Raw genomic sequence first — 20,083 nt, 5'->3', positions numbered from 1 at the left:
ACCATATTGAGCCATGACATCACTTCCTTTTTCACTAGGGTATAAAAACGAGGTAACACGCATGCAATATCCCTTTGTCATCCAACACCATGAAGAAAAGAAAAGAACTGGCAGTTCAAAGAGACAGATGGTCGTAGACCTTCATAAATCTGGTAATGGCTACAAGAAGATCCACAAACTATTGAATATATGACTGAGCACTGTCAGGGCAATTATTTAAAAATTCAAAAGATATGGAACAGTTGAAAACCTCACGGGTATAGGACGCAAATGCATTTTGTCCCCCTGGGATAGGGAGGAGGATCGTGAGAGAAGCAACAAAATCCCCAAGAATCACCGTGAAAGAATTGCAGGCCTTTGTGGCGTCTTGGGGTCACGAGGTTTCAAAAAGCACCATCAGACACCACCTCGACAACCACAGGCTCTTTGGAAGGGTTGCCAGAAGAAAGCCCTTAATGACCCCAAGACACAGACGCAAGCGCTTGGAGTTTGCCAAACATAATTGAAAGAAGGTGCTCTGGTCAGATGAGACCAAAATTGAACATTTTGGTCAGATATAGCATTGGCATGTTTGGCGTCGAAACAGAGATGCATACACATACAAGGAGAGGCACCTCATACCCACGGTGAAATATGGTGGTGGGTCAGTGATGTTTTAATTCCAGAGGTCCAGGGGCACTGGTTAAGAATGATAGCATAATGAATTCCTCCAAGTATCAGGCAATTATGGCTGACAATTTGGTTGCCTCTGCCAGAAGGCTGGGACTTGGCTGTATGTGGACTTTCCAACAAGACAATAACCCAAAACAGACCTCAAGATCCACACAGAAATAGTTCTGTGGGAGCCTCCTGGGTGGCACAGTGGTCTAATGCACTGCATCGCAGTGCTAGCTGTGCCTCCTGAGATTCTGTGTTCGAGTCCAGGCTCTGTCACAGCCGGCCACGAAAGGGAGGCCCATGGGGAGACGCACAACTGGCCCAGCGTCATCCGGGTTCGGGAGGGTTTGCCCGGCAGGGATATCCTTGTTTAATTGCGCATTAGCAACTCTGTGGTAGGCTAGGCACAGTGCAAACTGACCAGATTGGTGACTTCTGTGTCAAGAAGCAGTTGCCATAGTGTACAGTGTTTCTTCCAACACATTGGTGTTTTCAAACATTATAGGAAAAGACCATGCTGTTATCCTTGCCAGAGGAGGTGACACGAAGTACTAAATGAGGAGTGCCAATAATTATGAAAACTTGATTTTGTATTAAATAATTGTATGTTGTGGTGGGTTCCATTGAAAAAATTAAAAAGTACAGTATTTCTCACATGTTGATATTTTGAGTATATCTCTATAATTGTATTGTTTATATTTTTTTTAAGTATTGTTTGTTCGTTGCCAGATTGTGGTGGGTTCCATTGAAAAATTTAAAAAGTACAGTATTTCTCACATGTTGATATTTTGAGTAGATCTCTATAATTACATTGTTTATATTTTTTAAAGTATTGTTTGTTCATTACCAGCCAGGGTGCCAGTAATTTTGGAGCCCACTGTACGTACATGTGGAGGTAAAACAGAAGCTAAACAAAGCGTTTTAGAGAAGTGTCGAAAAGTATTACTCTTTGTAAAAAAAAAAAGTTATATTGGATGGGAGCTTTATTTAAAATGACAGTGGGGAAATGTGATCAGGGATAAGTGAGACAATTTCAGGCATCTTGGAAGAAATAATCCAGGCCCTTAGTCATTTCTGCTGCCACCTCCTGAGACAGGTTCCCTGGTCCTGGTGTCTGGCGAGGGGGCGTGTTGGGGGGTTGTCCTGCCACTTCACCTCCACCTTCACCCCAGCCACAGGACCACCTAACAGCTTCTGGCTCTCCATGAGGTACTGGTTGGGGTGATTGAGCGAGAGCCCAGAGTCCTCAATGTGACAACACAAAACAGAAAAAAAGTTGTGTAAGGTGTCAGACAGTAAAAAGAATACCGGTTCAAATGTTAATGAGCTAGAAAGAGTAGCGATGGTCAGCTTTGACAGACATGTTAGAAAGAAAAAAACTCTGCTTCAGTTATTTGACCATTTTCATTGTACTGGTGTAATGAACTGCTGCAATTCCTCCCTCATCTTCAAGCCTGGCTGTGTGATTGGGATAGAACAAACCAGCTTTGAAGTCTACCTGATTAGTCTCTCTCCTGCCATCATCTTGATCATTGTCCAATTCCTTTGTCTCGCTAGGAAAATGCTAGCTAACTACTAGACTGTATTGGAACAAGCATGGGGGGTAGGTACGCCTACATATCTCAGCAGCACTTCGATAGAAATAGACTTCTTACAAAAACAAGAATCAAAGAAAGAAGTTCAGTACTGATCTAAGAAAAAAACATTTTATCTCCTGCTTACTATCCTGTCTCTGTTCACGGTCTGTCCAGCAAACTTTTTTTAGCGTTTTTTTTTTTTAGGAATGGTGGAAAAATCTCAGAGCCACAGGTTGCTGAGTAGAGAGCTTTCCATTACACCCTGATCGGTCTCAGTTTCACCACATTACAGCAAATGGCACTTGGCCTTCTGGCTGTGAAAAATGACAAAATGCATAAACATGAAACAATCTGAAACAGAGATCAGAAACAAATCAATCTTTGAATGATTTTGCTGCAGCCCCGCCCCTTCTGCCCCCTCCCCTGATCCGAGGTGAAACATATCAGAGCGCTCCACTGGACACTATTTCATTACTCTTTCTATTGTTTGATTTATCACCAGTGTAAATATTTAATCATTTAAGTATTATATTTTGACCTTTAATAAACACTGCCAAGGACGGAGAAACGACTGCGATCTATCTGTACAAACCCACAGATCTGGAACCAGGTAGGACATGTGGCAGAGTTTGAATTCTCCCAGTCGCAGGTAAGGGAGAAATTAGTTGGTCGTCTTTGTGTCCCATGATGACTTAGAGATGAGTGGCTGTAGATTTGGGGGATGGCCCAGACCCACCTCACAAAACAGCTATGCTTTGCGCATTAATGTCACAAATGTGCAGTTCGGACGACAGCACCAAAAAATGAGTCATCAATTTCATAAATTCACGAGTCAGTCAGAATTCACTGAAAACCACTTTAAAGGCATTGAAATCATTCTCCGTGACAATGTGAGTAAATTAGAACACTAAATGAGAGGAGAAACAATCACCACAATATGAATCATAACCCTTAAGCTTAGAAGCAAAGCGATGATTTGCAATGGTGGACTAGTATAGGGACATTTATGATACTATCTAGTCTAGATGCATTGGTAATGTAAGTAAGGCAACTTTTGTTGTAAAGAAGTTACATAGAGCTGAAGCCAGTAGGAGGCCAATGACAATCATTTAGGCTGGTAACCAGGAACAATGTGACCCCCCAAGGGTGTAGCTAGGTCACAACAGACAGTGTCCTTTGCCTGTCCTTTCTTCAAGGAGCAAAGTGGCTTTCATCGGGACCGACTTTCATCATGACTTACTCTCAATGAACCAAAAAAGGCTCGGTAGCCTAAAACCTTATTGAATAAGATTGATCAGAAATCTGTCCCATTAAAACATATTGGGGATTAAGGTATACAGTCTTAAACATGTACTCTCACTGGGTTATCAGATTGAAATGTGATTGAGGATATTAGCAGCATCTGAATAAACTTTGCACCGGAGCGATGGCAAATACAACACATCAAAGACCCTTCTCTCCTTCTCAGACTCAAATGAACCTGTCACATAGCAGATAGTCAACATTTATATCTGGGTGCTACATTCCCACATTCTCACCGGGATTCTGGCACTTCAACTGCGTTGAATGCTGAGGGACAGGGGCACGTGATAAAGAAATAATCCTGACTGACATCTCTAGATTATTGCCTTCTCACCGAAACGTTTAAAACACCACCTGTCAGTTTGCAGAGCGTCAAATTTGAATAGAATTAACAGTGCAGCACGGAAAATCTGACGGATATTGTCAACGTGCATTGGAGAGACCAACTACCCAAACTGCTGCTTTAATGGCTTCCCGAAAATAACACATTACCAAACCCCGCTGTATGTCAGAGAAATTGCTATGATCAACGTACATAACAGCACAGACATAAAGAACAATGAAAACAAGTTGCCCCACATTTTTTTTACATTCTCCGTCTTAAATAGGGATATTAATAACCTTGAACGTGACTGAAACTGCTTATCCAAAGGTCCACCACTAAAATACATTAGATCAAATAAATACTCATTAAGGGCTAAATTCATCTAAAAATCTCATAATAAACCCATACAATTTAAACGGCTATGAAGACTAATGATGGATGTGAGTTTGGTGCTTCTCCAGAGACTTCATGCATGAGCTGCAGGGTACTCCACAAGGCCCTCACAAAGGCGGGCAGGCCGCCCCAATTACATCCGGCCCGGAATGAAAGGCGTCCTTACACTGTGTGACAGCTCAGAGTACTTCTGGCAGGTCAGTGCATTCTCTCGAAACTCCAGGATCTGAAAACAAGAAAGGAATGTAGAGCGAAAACAGAGATGAGAGGTGTTGAGAGTTATAAAGAGATCTTCAATTATTATTTGTATAGAACAGGAATGTTGCGCAAGAGACGATTTGACGTTAACCAATAGCATTGGCTAGACGCCATAAGCAGTTGCAGGAATAATTCTAATCAAAATCAAATCAAATGTTATTTGTCACATGCGCCAAATACCACAGTGAAATGCTTACTTACTACAAGCCCTTTTAACCAACACTGTAGAGTTAAAAAAATATTTACCAAATAAACTAAAGTAAATAATAATACAAATAATAAAAATTGCTATTATATATGGAGCGTTTGTGTTAAGGCCCTTGTTTTTTGCAGTTGCTAATTATGGAGAAATGTCACAGTATGGCATTAACGTGAGGCTCAAAGTATTACTGTAAATGATACTTTCCATGACACTTAAATACAGCACAGATAAAAAGATAACTTGAAGTTGAAGTTGAAGTTATCAAACAAAAATAAGTGATTTACAGTGTTTGTGTTGCAATAATGTGAAGCACAAAATCCCAACTAACTTTTTTTTATTTTCTTCCTTTAAGCTATCGACCAGGGCCTGGTTTCTCAAAAGCATCTTAAAATCCCCTAGTCTATGGACGCACCGGTGCATCAATCTAAGTAACATAAAACAAATTGCCATCAAAATCCATCAGGTTAGCTAGAGAGATATTTTTTCTTGTTGTCTTAATGAATGGAATTATGGAGGTAGTTTTGTGCCTATCTAAACAAAGGGGTTAAATATGTGTAAAAAATAATAATATATACACACATACAGTACCAGTCAAAAGTCTGGACACACCTGCTCATAACCAGGGTTTTCCTTTATTTATACTATTTTCTACATTGTTGAATAACAGTGAAGATATTAAAACTATGAAGTAACACATATGGAATCAAGTAGTAACCAAAAAAGTGTTCAACAGACTCTTCAAATAGGCACCCTTTGCCTTGATGACAGCTTTGCACATACTTGGTATTCTCTCAACCAGCTTCATGAGGTAGTCACCTGGAATGCATTTCAATTAACAGGTGTACCTTGTTAAAAGTTAATTTGTGGAATTTATTTCCTTAATGCATTTGAGCCAATGACCAAGTCCATAATATGGCAAGAACAGCTAAAATAAGCAAAGAGAAACAACCGTCCATCATTACTTGAAGATATGAAGGTCAGTCAATGCGAAACATTTCAAGAACTTTGAAAGTTTCTTCAATTGCAGTCGCAAAAATCATCAAGCCCTGTGATGAAACTGGCTCTCATGAGGTCCGCCACAGGAAAGGAAAACCCAGAGTTACCTCTGCTGCAGAGGATAAGTTCATTAGAGTTAACTGCACCTCAGATTGCAGCCCAAATAAATGCTTCACAGAGTTTAAGTAACAGGCACTTCTCAACATCAAGTGTTCAGAGGAGACTATGTGAATCAGGTGAATCATGGTTGAATTGCTGCAAAGAAACCACTAATAAAGGACAGCAATAAGAAGAAGATACTTGCTTGGGCCAAGAAATACGAGCAATGGACATTCAACCAGTGAAAATCTGTCCTTTGGTCTGATGAGTCCAAATTAGAGATTTTAGGTTCAAACCGCCATGTCTTTGTGTGACGCAGAGTAGGTGAACGGATGATCTTGGCATGTGTTTCCCACCATGAAGAATGGAGGAAGACATGTGATGGTGCTTTGCTGGTGACACTGTCAGTGATTTATTTAGAATTCAAGGCACAGTTAACCAGCATGTCTACCACAGCATTTCTGCAGCGATACACCATCACATCTGGTTTGCACTTAGTGGGACTATAATTTGTTTTCAACAGGACAATGACGCAACACACCTCCAGGCTGTGTAAGGGCTATTTGTTCAAGAAGGAAAGTGATGGAGTAATGCATCAGATGACCTGGCCTCCACAATCACCCAACCTCAACCCAATTGAGATGGTTTGGGATGAGTTGGACCGCAGAGCGAAGGAAAAGCAGTCAACAAGTGCTCAGTATATGTGGAAACTCCTTGAGAGTTGAGAGAATGCCAAGAGTGTGCAAAGCAGTCATCAAAGCAAAGGGTGGCTTCTTTGAAGAATCTAAAATATATTTGGATTTGTTTCACACTTTTTTTGGTCACTACATGATTCCGTATGTGTTATTTCATATTTGTAGAAAATAGTAAAAATAAAGAAAAACCCTTGAATTAGTAGGTGTGTCCAAACTTTTGACTGGTACTCTATATACCATGCCTTCAGACATCATTCAGAGCCTTGACTTATTACACATTTTGTTACATTACAGCCTTGTTCTAAAAATGATTAAATAAAAATTATTCCTCAGCAATCTACACAAAATACCCCATAATGAGAAATCAAAAACACGTTTATTATTGTTTTTGCAAATTTATAACAAATAAAAAACAGAAATACCTTATTGACATAAGTATCCAGACCCTTTGCTATGAGTCTCAAAATTGAGCTCAGGTGCATCCTGTTTCCATTGAACATCATTGAGATGTTTCTGCAACTTAAATGGAGTCTACCTGTGGTACATGATTTGGAAAGGCACACACTTGTCTCTATAAGGTCCCACAGTTGACAATGCATGTCAAAGCAAAAACTAAGCCATGAGGTTGGAGGACTTGTCCGTAGAGCGCTGAGACAGGATTGTGTTGAGGAACAGATCTGGGGAACGGTCACAAAAAACGTTGTTCTCAGTCAACTTACACGGTAAAAGGTTCAATCAAATAATTCAAACATTGAAGGTCCCCAAGAACACAGAGGCCTCCATCATTCTTAAATGGGAGAAGTTTGGAACCACCAAGACTCTTCCTAAAGCTTGCAGCCCGGCCAAACTGAGCAATCAGGGGAGAAGGGTCTTGGTCAGGGAGGTGACCAAGAACCCTATGGTCACTGACAGAGCTCTAGAGTTCCTTTGTGAAGATGGAAGAACCTTCCAGAAGGACAAGCATCTCTGCAGCACTCCACCAATGAGGCCTTTATGACAGAGTGACCAGACGGAAGCCACTCCTCAGTAAAAAGTGCATGACAGTCTGCTTGGAGTTTGCCAAAAGGCACCTAAAGATTCTCAGACCATGAGAAACCAGATTCTCTAGTCTGATGAAACCAAGATTGAACTCTTGGGCCTGAACGCCAAGCATCACGTCTGGAGGAAACCTGGCACCATCCCTCTGGTGAAGCATGGTGGTGGCAGCATCATGATGTGGGGATGTTTTTCAGCAGCAGGGACTGGGAGACTAGTCGGGATCGAGTCAAAGATGAGATCCTTGATGAAAACTTGCTCCAGACCTCAGACTCAAGCGAATGTTCACCTTCCAACAGGACAATGGGCCTAAGCATACAGCAAAGACAACACAGGAGTCAAGGACAGTCTCCAAATGTCCTTGAGAGGCCCAGCAAGAGCCCGGACTTGAACCCGATCGAACATCTCTGGAGAGACCTGAAAATAGCCGTGCAGCATCGATACCCATCCAACCTGACAGAGCTTGAGAGGTTATGCAGAGAAGAGTGGGGGAAACTCCCCAAATACAGGTGTGCCAAGCTTGTAGCGTCATACCCAAGAAGACTTTGTCATCATGGGGTATTGTGTGTAGATTGATGAGGGAAAAAAACTATTTAATACATTTTAGAATAAGGCTGTAACCTAAATAAAATTGGAAAAAGTGAAGGGGTCTGAATACTTTCCCAAGGTACGGTTTTTGCTTTGTCATTTTGCTTTGTCATCTATATATACAGGACAGACAGTTCACTTTATTTTTTGACCGTCTTTTTTTGCCATTTATGAATGTGTTATTCAATGCGTTTCCATGGGCATAAGTAGTAAAGGCCAAATTCAATATTTGATTGAATATTTATTTTATAGTAAATGATCTATGGTATGACCATCTGAAAACAATACCATATGTCAGCTTAGAACCCCCCCACTCCTTAGACTTTAAGAGGTTAAGGAGAGATTAAAACGTACATGTTCCACTTTACCAATGACTGCCGTTCTGAAGGCCAAACCGGTTAGCGTAAATTCTTATTGCTTATGTCACGTCGGTGTCTAGCGAGTCTGGCCTCTGAGGTCTGCAGTGTCTGTTTGGGCAGCGCCAGGGAGACCGGTTGACTGAGGGCCGATGTTATGCATATGAATCACTTCCCAATGATTTCTCTCACATTGGATTCAGTCGCTCACATTTAATAATGCTGCCTATATAGCCTGTCTCTCTGCTCAGGGGCCTCTACAGTGCATGCATTGGCCTCCTGGGTCGAACCACAAACAGTGTCAGTGAGTCCTCTGCACAACGTAGAGTACTTACTCGTACCAGGGAGGGAGATTCTATAGGGGGTTGCTGAGGGGGACATGGGAGAAATTATTCATTTCATTTGAAGAGAGATGAGCTCCCCTTGGGTTGGCTGTTCACCTAAACTAGCACGCTGTCCTCTAGTCCTTTCCTAGTCCTCAACAGATTGCTTGGTACATATAAATATATATTTTTTTCTATGGATTTGTAGACAGAAATATCTGGGTATGAAAAGGCTACTTTTACCAATGCTAAAAATGGACTGTGTTGAATGCTTAAAAGTAGAGTACTCAAAACATGCAGAATTGACCTCCAACAGTCTAAAAAAGACATGCACTAAAGACATGTATAAATCAAATCCAATTTTATTTGTCACATACACATGGTTAGTAGATGTTAATGCTAGTGTTTCGAAATGCTTGTGCTTCTAGTTCCGACAATGCAGTAATGACTAACGAGTAATCTATCCTAACAATTCCACAACAACTACCTTATACACACAAGTGTAAAGGGATAAAGAATATGTACATAAAGATATATGAATGAGTGATGGTTCAGAACGGCATAGGCAAGATGCAGTAGATGGTATTGAGTACAGTATATACACATGAGATGAGTAATGTAGGGAATGTAAACATAAAAGTGGCATTGTTTAAAGTGGCTAGTGATACATGTCTTACATAAAGATGGCAAGATGCAGTAGATGGTATAGAGTACAGTTTATACTGCTGTGTCTTTGGCTATGCCGGATTAAGTGATATGACATGCTATTCTATACAATAATTTCTCCGTAATTAATATTATCTAATTGAGCTAATCATGTAAATGTATTTGACTAGAGAGTCGGGGCACCACAAAATAATATTTATAGAGCTGTTATCTTCCGAATAAACTCTTAAGGACCTAGACATTTTTACATCAATAATAGTCAATATTAACCGTCACCTTAATTCAGACTCATCTGAAAGTTGTAAATTCTTGGATATCTTCACAAACCCTGGCTAACAAGTTGAATCAGCAATACAAAATTGGGTTTAATTATTTATTTACTAAATACCTAATTAATCACACAGAATTACACAAACACATAATTAATATAACTTGATTACAAATTACATCATAAAGGTAAACGTCCCTAACGGGCGGAACAGATATGACAGCTTGTTACACAAAAGAAAAGGGCTGGGTTTGAGTGAAAGAGCGGGAAGACTGAGTAACAAAGGAACAAGCTGTGCTATCGTAAATACAGTATCTTATGCATTCTAAATTACCGCCCATTTGGAAAAGGAAAATGCAATAAATATTTACTCTGAGCTGCGCTTCGGTAGGTTGGTGGTAGTGGAAGGCCGTGTTGCCAAACCGAGTCCTTTGAAGAATGTCTCTGGTGGTCAATGGGATACGTTGTAGTAACATCGTTGTGTGATAGACGGGATACTCTGTCTGTTCCTTCCTAACCTCGTTTGCAGCTGCTGTTGCTAACTCAACGGCTAGGAGGTATCACTTCTGTAGTGAATAAGAGTTCAAAGTTAATACCATTCGCAACCAAAGCTCACGCTGATGTTGGCTTCGTTCTGTAGTTATTATCTGAACCATTCTGACATTGGACCATCGTCCTCACATCCTCAGAACAGAAGGTTATATTGTCGTCAAGGCTTTATATGGGAAGGGAGAGGAGAGCATGTTTGAAAAGTTTTATAACCCATGACTCTTCACAGGGGCGGGCCACTGATTGAGCAGAACCCTAACCTTATGAAAACCCAATTCTCACATTTTAGAAGCTAAATTCCCATTTCATCCCGTCACAAATAATTTAATATTCAAACATTTAATTGGAACAACAATTCCATGTGAATCTGATAACTCTGATGTGTAGACTTTCCACTGCAGAGTTTATGTCATCTTATCATTGATGAGAATGTCTCAGATGACAACCGAACTGACATCATATTCATTAAGTACCACCACATATGTTCAATTGGTTGGATTACCAGAATATAGTTAATTTCCCCCCACCTTCTGATGTTCCCAGAATCTCAATGTTAACCAAGGGGTTTGAAAATGTAACATCAGTAGGGTAGAGAGAGGAAAAAGGGGGGAAGAGGTATTTATGACTGTCATAAACCTACTCCCAGGCCAATGTCATGACAATACATATGACATGAGTAATGTAGGGTATGTAAACATTATATTAAGTGGCATTGTTGAAAGTGGCTAGTGATACATTTTTACATCAATTTTACATTATTAAAGTGGCTGGAGATGAGTCAGTATGTTGGCAGCAGCCACTCAATGTTAGTGGTGGCTGTTTAACAGTCTGATGGCCTTGAGTTAGAAGCTGTTTTTCAATCTCTTGGTCCCTGCTTTGATGCACCTGTACTGACCTCGCCTTCTGGATGATAGCATGGTGAACAGGCAGTTGCTCGGGTGGTTGTTGTCCTTGATGATCTTTATGGCCTTCCTGTGACATCGGGTGGTGTAAGTGTCCTGGAGGGCAGGTAGTTTGCTCCCGGTGATGCGTTGTGCTGACCTCACTACCCTCTGGAGAGCCTTACGGTTGTCGGCGGATCAGTTGCCGTACCAGGCGGCAACTGATCCATCTGTAAAAGTTTGTGAGTGTAAAAGTTTGTGAGTGTTTTTGGTGACAAGCCAATAAAAAATATAGCCTACAACTATTTTATCCTTTATTTTACAAGGCAAGTCAACTAAGAACAAATTCTTATTTACAATGACAGCCTATTGTGTGCCGCCCTATGGGACTCCCAATCACAGCCAGATGTGATACAGCCTGGATTCAAACCAGGGACTACAGAGATGCAGTGCCTTAGACCGCTGCACCACTTGGGAGCCATATTAATAGCACTATTAAAAGGAGCAATATTGCACTTTTAAAACATGAAGTAGCAGAGTTGGACTTACCATTACTGATCTTGTATTATACCATGCTATATTAGATCTCCACAGAGAATACACAATAACATGATTACTAGACTCTAATTAAAATATATTGCCAATTCAGGTCGCTCTCCCATACTGCATTGTGTTAGTAAAGGTAGAATAGGAAAACATTACCACAAAAAACACTTTCTTCTTTTTGAAACCTTTGCTAGATGTCATTGCCCATCAGAACACTTCAAAACGACTTTGAAACATTATATTTCTCGAGTATACTGTGGGATGTTAGGCTGCGTGTATATGTTCTTCATACCAGACTTTAAACAGTGAACTTTATGGCCCAATTAAAAAGGGGACCATGAATTAAATTAACATCCTAAAGGTCCATAACTCCATGAGAACGTAACAGCAAGGCCTTAGAACTTTATTTCATTACATGCACCATTGAACCCAGTTTAATGTGTTGAGAGAACACATCGAAAGTGCTTAAAAAGTGCAGTTGAAAATATGCCTCGATTCATTTTAGAAGACACGAATGCTGAGGCGGTCAAAGCTGTAATCTCACTAAGCTGAGCTGCTCATATATAAAAGCTGGGCTCTAAGCTGGAGCACTGTAGGTTTCAACTGCACACAGGATATCAATGCTAAAACTACCCAAACACAACTGACGAGGCTAACAATCCCTGAGGAAAATTGCATCTGAAGTCAACTGAAACTAATTTGATTTCAGAAAATTGGTTAAACCTGTATTATATAAACACTTGATAAAAATATGGTTAACAGATAACAGCTTCTGGTGCATAAACATTAAAACTGTATTGTTTTTACTAAGATCTGGGAAAAGTCATTAATTTCTCACTTTCCCTAGTGTAATACAAATCAGTCAACCTTGTAGAAAGTGTGATGACAATCTACATTTTGTGCTGTACAGAATACATATTCTAGTCTATAGTACACCTAACTTTTAGAGAACAAAACTTTCTTCCTTTCCACTTTTTCTGGTATTGTCATGGGGAGCAACTTGAGTCAGACTTATGTAAGTCTGAGTTTTGGTGAGTTTATAGTTTTCACGTTATGTCTGTAATGTGTGTTTGTTGTTTGCCATCTAGGACTGGACTATACAGTTGAAGTCGGAAGTTTACATACTCTTAGGTTGGAGTCATTAAAACTCGTTTTACAACCACAATACAAATTTCTTGTTAACAAACTATAGTTTTGGCAAGTCGGTTAGGACATCTACTTTGTGCATGACACAAGTCATTTTTCCAATAATTGTTTACAGACAGATTATTTCACCGTATCACAATTCCAGTGGGTCAGAAGTTTACATACACTAAGTTGACTGTGCCTATAAAAAGCTTGGAAAATTCCAGAAAATGATGCCATGGCTATAGAAGCCTCTGATAAATGATGCTAATTAGAGTCAATTGGAGGTATACCTGTGGATGTATTTCAAGGCCTACCTTCAAACTCAGTGCCTCTTTGCTTGACATCATGGGAAAATCAAAAGAAATCAGCCAAGACCTCAGAAAAAGACATCACCGGCAACAACGTCGCCTATGGGCACAAACCCACCATCGCTGGACCAGACAGGACTGGCAACAACTTTGCCTATGGGCACAAACCCACCATCGCTGGACCAGACAGGACTGGCAACAACGTCGCCTATGGGCACAAACCCACCATCGCTGGACCAGACAGGACTGGCAACAACGTCGCCTATGGGCACAAACCCACCATCGCTGGACCAGACAGGACTGGCAACAACGTCGCCTATGGGCACAAACCCACCATCGCTGGACCAGACAGGACTGGCAACAACGTCGCCTATGGGCACAAATCCACCATCGCTGGACCAGACAGGACTGGCAACAACGTCGCCTATGGGCACAAACCCACCATCGCTGGACCAGACAGGACTGGCAACAACGTCGCCTATGGGCACAAACCCACCATCGCTGGACCAGACAGGACTGGCAACAACGTCGCCTATGGGCACAAACCCACCATCGCTGGACCAGACAGGACTGGCAACAACGTCGACTATGGGCACAAACCCACCATCGCTGGACCAGACAGGACTGGCAACAACGTCGCCTATGGGCACAAACCCACCATCGCTGGACCAGACAGGACTGGCAACAACGTCGCCTATGGGCACAAACCCACCATCGCTGGACCAGACAGGACTGGCAACAACGTCGCCTATGGGCACAAACCCACCATCGCTGGACCAGACAGGACTGGCAACAACGTCGCCTATGGGCACAAACCCACCATCGCTGGACCAGACAGGACTGGCAACAACGTCGACTATGGGCACAAACCCACCATCGCTGGACCAGACAGGACTGGCAACAACGTCGCCTATGGGCACAAACCCATCATCGCTGGACCAGACAGGACTGGCAAAAAAACAGGGTTGATGGTCGGATTCACGTTTATCATCGAAGGAATGACCGAGGACTGTACTCTGGAGCGGGATTGATTTGGAGGTGGAGGGTCCGTCATGATCTGGGGCAGTGTGTCACAGCATCATCGGACTGAGCTTGTTGTCATTGCAGGCAATCTCAACGCTGTGCGTTACAGGGAAGACATCCTCCTCCCTCATGTGGTACCCTTCCTGCAGGCTCATCCTGACATGACCCTCCAGCATGACAATGCCACCAGCTATAGTGCTCGTTCTGTGCTCGATTTCCTGCAAGACAGGAATTTCGGTGTTCTGTCACGGCCAGCGAAGAGCCCAGATATCAATCCCATTGATCACGCCTGGGACCTGTTTGATCAGAAGGGGAGGGGGAGGGGGGCTAGGGCCATTCCTCACAGAAATGTCCGGGAACTTGCAGGTGCCTTTATGGAAGAGTGGGGTAACATCTCACAGCAAGAACTGGCAAATCTGGTGCAGTCCATGAGGATGAGATACTGACTGTTACTTTTGATTTTGATTTTGACCCCACCCCCTTTGTTCAGGGATACATTATTCAATTTCTATTAGTCACGTCTGTGGAACTTGTTCAGTTTATGTCTAAATTGTTGAATCTTGTTATGTTCATACAAATATTTACACATGTTAAGTTTGCTGAAAATAAACACAGTTGACAGTGAGAGGTTTCTTTATTTGCAAAGTTTATATCTATATCTAAATGTCAATAAGACCACCAGGATAAATTAGATTCATTAATACAAAGGAAATATGGTCGATGGGATTGTCTGAGCATATTAGTGACAACTGCAGTGAGCTGATGTTGTATTGTGTCATGGGGTTAACAACAGAGGTTTTAGAGGGTGTTGTGTTCTGAACCAAACCTACCTGACTGATGCCGCTGGGCGAGACCTTATAAGACCGCAGCTTCTGCTTCAGCAGTTCTGGGTCACTGCGTCAGAATGGACACCCTGCAACCACCATGTCATAGAGTGAGACGGGATAGGGAGAGAGAGGGGGTGGGGGTTAGACAGGGGGAGAGAGAGAGAAATTACAACTGAGGGGATGGCAGATTCACAAGACCTGCTAAAATAATATTATCAATAACATGAACCACATTGGTTTGTGTCAGATGAACATCGTAACAGAGAGACCCGTTCCTATGCCAGGACAATAGAATTTTTGCATGCATCAAATTATTAGACTGTCTTGCATTTGCTATGGCTGGGTTCATAGGAAAACCGTATTGCATGCAAACATAACCCTTTTCAAGCAGCACGTCTCCAGGCCCATGCCTCACCGTGCTGGTCGCCTTGGCTGGGTGGGTTTGACAAAATCACCTTCATGCAACTGTAGGGGGTGTAGTCTGTGCTCTTGCCTTCCTTCCCAAACATGTGGCAGATGCTGTAGACATATGCTTTGTCAAACTAGAACGCAAAAGATTGAGAGAGAGAGAGAGAGAGAGAGAGAGGTGTGAGAAAAGTGTGTTAGAGAAAGGTGTGAGAAAAGTGTGAGAGCGAGAAAGAGATGTGAGAGAGATGTGAGAGAAAGAGAGAGGTGTGAGAAAGGTGTGAGAGTTAGAGAGAGAGCGAGAAAGCGAGAGAGATGTGAGACATGGGGTTGTAGTGAAAAAGGGGATCAGGAACAGCACGACGGGAGGTTGGGGGTGAAAACAGAGACGTTGTCGTACATCATGTCGGTGGTGGCAGGGTGTTTTCCGCCATGAAAAATCGAGCTATTAGAGGGAAACTGCGGTAGAGGTATCACCAAACTCAAGACAGCTGTGACTGGATTATGGATAATGTGGCCCATTTCCTCCCCCTCTCTTTCCCCCCTCCATCGTCTCCCTGTTCTTGGCTGCACACCTCTTCACATACATGCTGTGATCTGTCACTTACCCCTAGGAATGAACGCGGACAAGTGTTGACATTTGTCAGATGTGTTAACATGAAGGAGACCGATTGGAATTAGTAAAAACGCCAATCACACAGCCACATTATAGGCACATACTGTACACTACAGACAAGCTATTGTTGGAAAGTCCACACTGAATTGTGGACCCATTGTTGTGGCAGATTACACAATCAAAATAATCAACCCTTGTAGAAAAAAGGCACATAGACCTATATTGCCACTATGCGGCTAGCTCATGAAGTTCAGGGTTTCTATTGCAACTTCAATGGATTATGATGAGTATAATTAGAGAACCCTGAGAAGCACTTTCAACAGTGAAGGCAGAGCCTGTAAACCATCCGATTCTCATCTTTGCATTCCATAGCCACAGCTCTTGTCTCTGCAGACAGACCTACTGTCCATGCCGCCGCCTCCGCCTCCAGTCCTGCTCCAAAATATATGGCGTGTGCTTAAGAAACCATTACACTGTTTGAGTTCGATGGGGGTCACTGCATTCAATCTCAGCGGTGAACTCAATTTACCAATCATATGTACTCCTGTAGCTGCTCAAAAGGGAAATACAACCTCCCCCTGATGGTAAAATCAACAGTGGGCTGTGGGAGAGCGAGAAAACTTTCATCACAATTGTCCTCATCATAATCCATTAAAGTTGTAATAAAACCCCTGAACTTGACAAGGTGACTAGCTACATAGTGGCAATAAAACTACTCACCGATCATATATTAATTATATGGTGCTCCTAAGGATTTCGGAAGCCATTTCCAGTTTAAAGATCACAGCCTACTGTATTCAAATCGTTCTAGGAGCTCTGTCAGTGCATAGACATTTGTGTATAAGTTTCCTCCGTTACGACTTAACTGCAATTCATGCATATTCATGAGTGACACAGTGCGCAACGAAGAGTTTTACACTGATCTTTGAACATCGAGAACAGATAAAGGATCTTTGACGGGTACATAGTGTATACGAAACCACACAAACACACTGAGACGTTGATAGCTTTGATTGAAAGGTCACAAGCCACATCTGTACTTTGTCAATTCCCATGGTGCCTTCCAGATATATACAGGTAGGGCTGGGGCTTGCCAGGGACCTCATGATATGATAACACCCCCACTTGTTTGACACAGAACAGCCTCAATTCGTTGGGGGCATGGACTCTACAATAAGTTGAAAGTGTTCCACAGGGACTCTGGCTGATGTTGACTCCAGTGCTACCCACTGTTGTGTCACGTTGGCTGGAGGTCCTTTGGGTGGTGGACCATTCTTGTGATGCACAAGGGAAATACAGTGCATTCTCAGACCCCTTCGCCTTTTCTACATTTTGTTACGTTACCACCTTATTCTAAAATTGATTAAATTAAATGTTTTCCCCTCAATCTACACGCAATACCCCATAATGACTTGGCAAAAAGTGGTATTTAGAAATGTTTGCAAATTTATTCAAAATAAAAAACAGAAATACCTTATTTACATAAGATTTCAGACCCTTTGCTATGAGACTCGAAATTGAGCTCAGGTGCATCTTGTTGCCAATGACCATCCTTGAGATGTTTCTACAACTTGTAAATTCGATTGATTGGACATCATTTGCCGACAGAGATGGTCGCCTCGCCTTAGAAAACTATGCAGTATTTTTTTTTTATATATTATTACTTACATTACATACATTATTACAGCCGGGAGGAACTATTGGATATAAGAGCGAAGTCAACTTACCAACACTACGACCAGGAATACGACTTTCCTGAAGAAGATCCTCTGTTTGGACCACCACCCAGGACAATGGATCGAATCCCAGAAGCCGACCCAAAACAAGGCGCTGCAGAAGGGGCAGACGGAGCGGCCTGCTGGTCAGGCACATCGCACACCGCTCCCGCTGTTGTATTTTTATTTTGAATACATCTGAAAAAATGTCTAAAAATGTGTTTTTGTTTTGTCATTATAGGGTATTGTGTGAAGATTGATGAGGAAAAACATTAATATAATACATTTTAGACTAAAGTTGTAACGTGGAGAAAGGGAAGGGGTCTGAATACTTTTCGAATGCACTGTAGACGTCTTTTTCCCCTCATCAACTAAATCCATTTTAGAATAAGACTGTAACGTAACATCACAATCCATTTTTCAATTGTCTCGAGGCTTAAAAACACTTCTTTAACCTGTCTCCTCCCCTTCATCTACACTGATTGAAGTGGATTTAACAGGTGACATCAAGAAGGGACATCAACGTTTACCTGGATTACCTTGTTCAGTCTCATGGATAGAGCAGGTGTTCTTAATGTTTTGTACACTCAGTGTATGTCTGCCGCAGAGACACAAAAGAGAGCACGAGCAAATATATTTGGATAATTCATGGAAATAAGTGCTGATAACATGTTGGCTCTATAAAAATACGATGGAGAACCAGCTATAAGATGAAAGTATTGTCCAAAATAATAAGTGTGATATGTAACTATCAACCCCCCCCCCCCAACCTACTGGTCCATTCAGTCATTAGAGCTTCTCACAAGGAGCTTAGCTCCAAGGACAACAATGGCATTAGCTAAATGAAGCCAGTCTAATTATACAGAGGCGTAGCTGTTGAGTGTCAGAAATGCCAGCCATTCATGCATTCAGTGCTCCACTGAAAGCCTGCCACACACAAAGCCTGTCATTCTTCCACTGCATACCCCACTTACTTTTATAACACTAACTAATTACTGTAATAATGTCAACTAGTTCCAATGTAATGTATGCAAATGCTCATTGGAGGAAGTGCATTGTTATTTCATGACCAAGCCTGAAAGATGCCAGCTGAAATAAATAGGCAGCAAGCTCTTATTTGTAATTTCAAGCTTTTCTTTTGGAAAGGTTATTTCAAGACATCAAATCCTGAGACCTGCTCTTCTTTCCCGTGTTTGAATGCAACACGTAGGTTAGTTGTAGTGAGACTGATCAAAAGACACGCCTTGACTCTAAACTGTAATCATAACTGAAAAGCTAGCTATTCCAATGATGAATCACAATGTGAACATTTGTCCATTTCAAAATCATTCATCTACAAAACTAATTCATTCAATACCAAAAAATGCCTCATAAGCATACCACCAAAAACAACCAAAAACAAATGCAGACGAACAATGAGGCTCTCATTTCAAAGCCTTATCAAACATCCCCAGGGGAAACTGGTCCTAAGAAGTTGGCTTCAATATGACAAAAGGGAGAAAAGAAACATGCAAGTCATATTAGCGTGAATCTGGTTTAACTTGATTTAAATTGAACCCAAACAGTCCTCTACCCATTTTACTGAGGAGATGTTGACATAGCTGTTGGTAAATGCTGTGTCGACACTGGGGGCTTACTGTACAGCCTGTTAGTTAATGCAGTGTCTACCCTGGAGACTTACTGTACAGCCTGTTAGTTAATGCAGTGTCTACCCTGGGGGCTTACTGTACAGCCTGTTAGTTAATGCAGTGTCTACCCTGGAGACTTACTGTACAGCCTGTTAGTTAATGCAGTGTCTGCACTGGGGGCTTACTGTACAGCCTGTTAGTTAATGTAGTGTCTACCCTGGGGGCTTACTGTACAGCCTGTTAGTTAATGCAGTGTCTACCCTGGGGGCTTACTGTACAGCCTGTTAGTTAATGCAGTGTCTGCACTGGGGGCTTACTGTACAGCCTGTTAGTTAATGCAGTGTCTACCATGGGGGCTTACTGTACAGGCTGTTAGTTAATGCAGTGTCTACCCTGGGGGCTTACTGTACAGCCTGTTAGTTAATGCAGTGTACCCTGGGGGCTTACTGTACAGCCTGTTAGTTAATGCAGTGTCTGCCCTGGGGGCTTACTGTACAGCCTGTTAGATAATGCAGTGTCTACCCTGGGGGCTTACTGTACAGCCTGTTAGTTAATGCAGTGTCTGCCCTGGGGGCTTACTGTACAGCCTGTTAGTTAATGCAGTGTCTACCCTGGGGGCTTACTGTACAGCCTGTTAGTTAATGCAGTGTCTGCCCTGGGGGCTTACTGTACAGGCTGTTAGTTAATGCAGTGTACCCTGGGGGCTTACTGTACAGC

General features: G+C 42.0%; 1 pseudogene; it reads right to left on the bottom strand.

Moving 5' to 3' along the window:
- Window positions 1-1,690: 1,690 nt before the first annotated feature.
- Window positions 1,691-20,083, bottom strand: part of LOC135524902 (DNA primase large subunit-like) — a 40,333-nt pseudogene continuing 21,940 nt past the window's right edge.

Source organism: Oncorhynchus masou, chromosome 31 (assembly GCF_036934945.1).
Source record: "Oncorhynchus masou masou isolate Uvic2021 chromosome 31, UVic_Omas_1.1, whole genome shotgun sequence".
Lineage (NCBI taxonomy): Eukaryota > Metazoa > Chordata > Actinopteri > Salmoniformes > Salmonidae > Oncorhynchus > Oncorhynchus masou.
The sequence above is the reverse complement of the archived record's forward strand: the minus strand, read 5'-3'. Positions and strand labels throughout refer to the sequence as shown.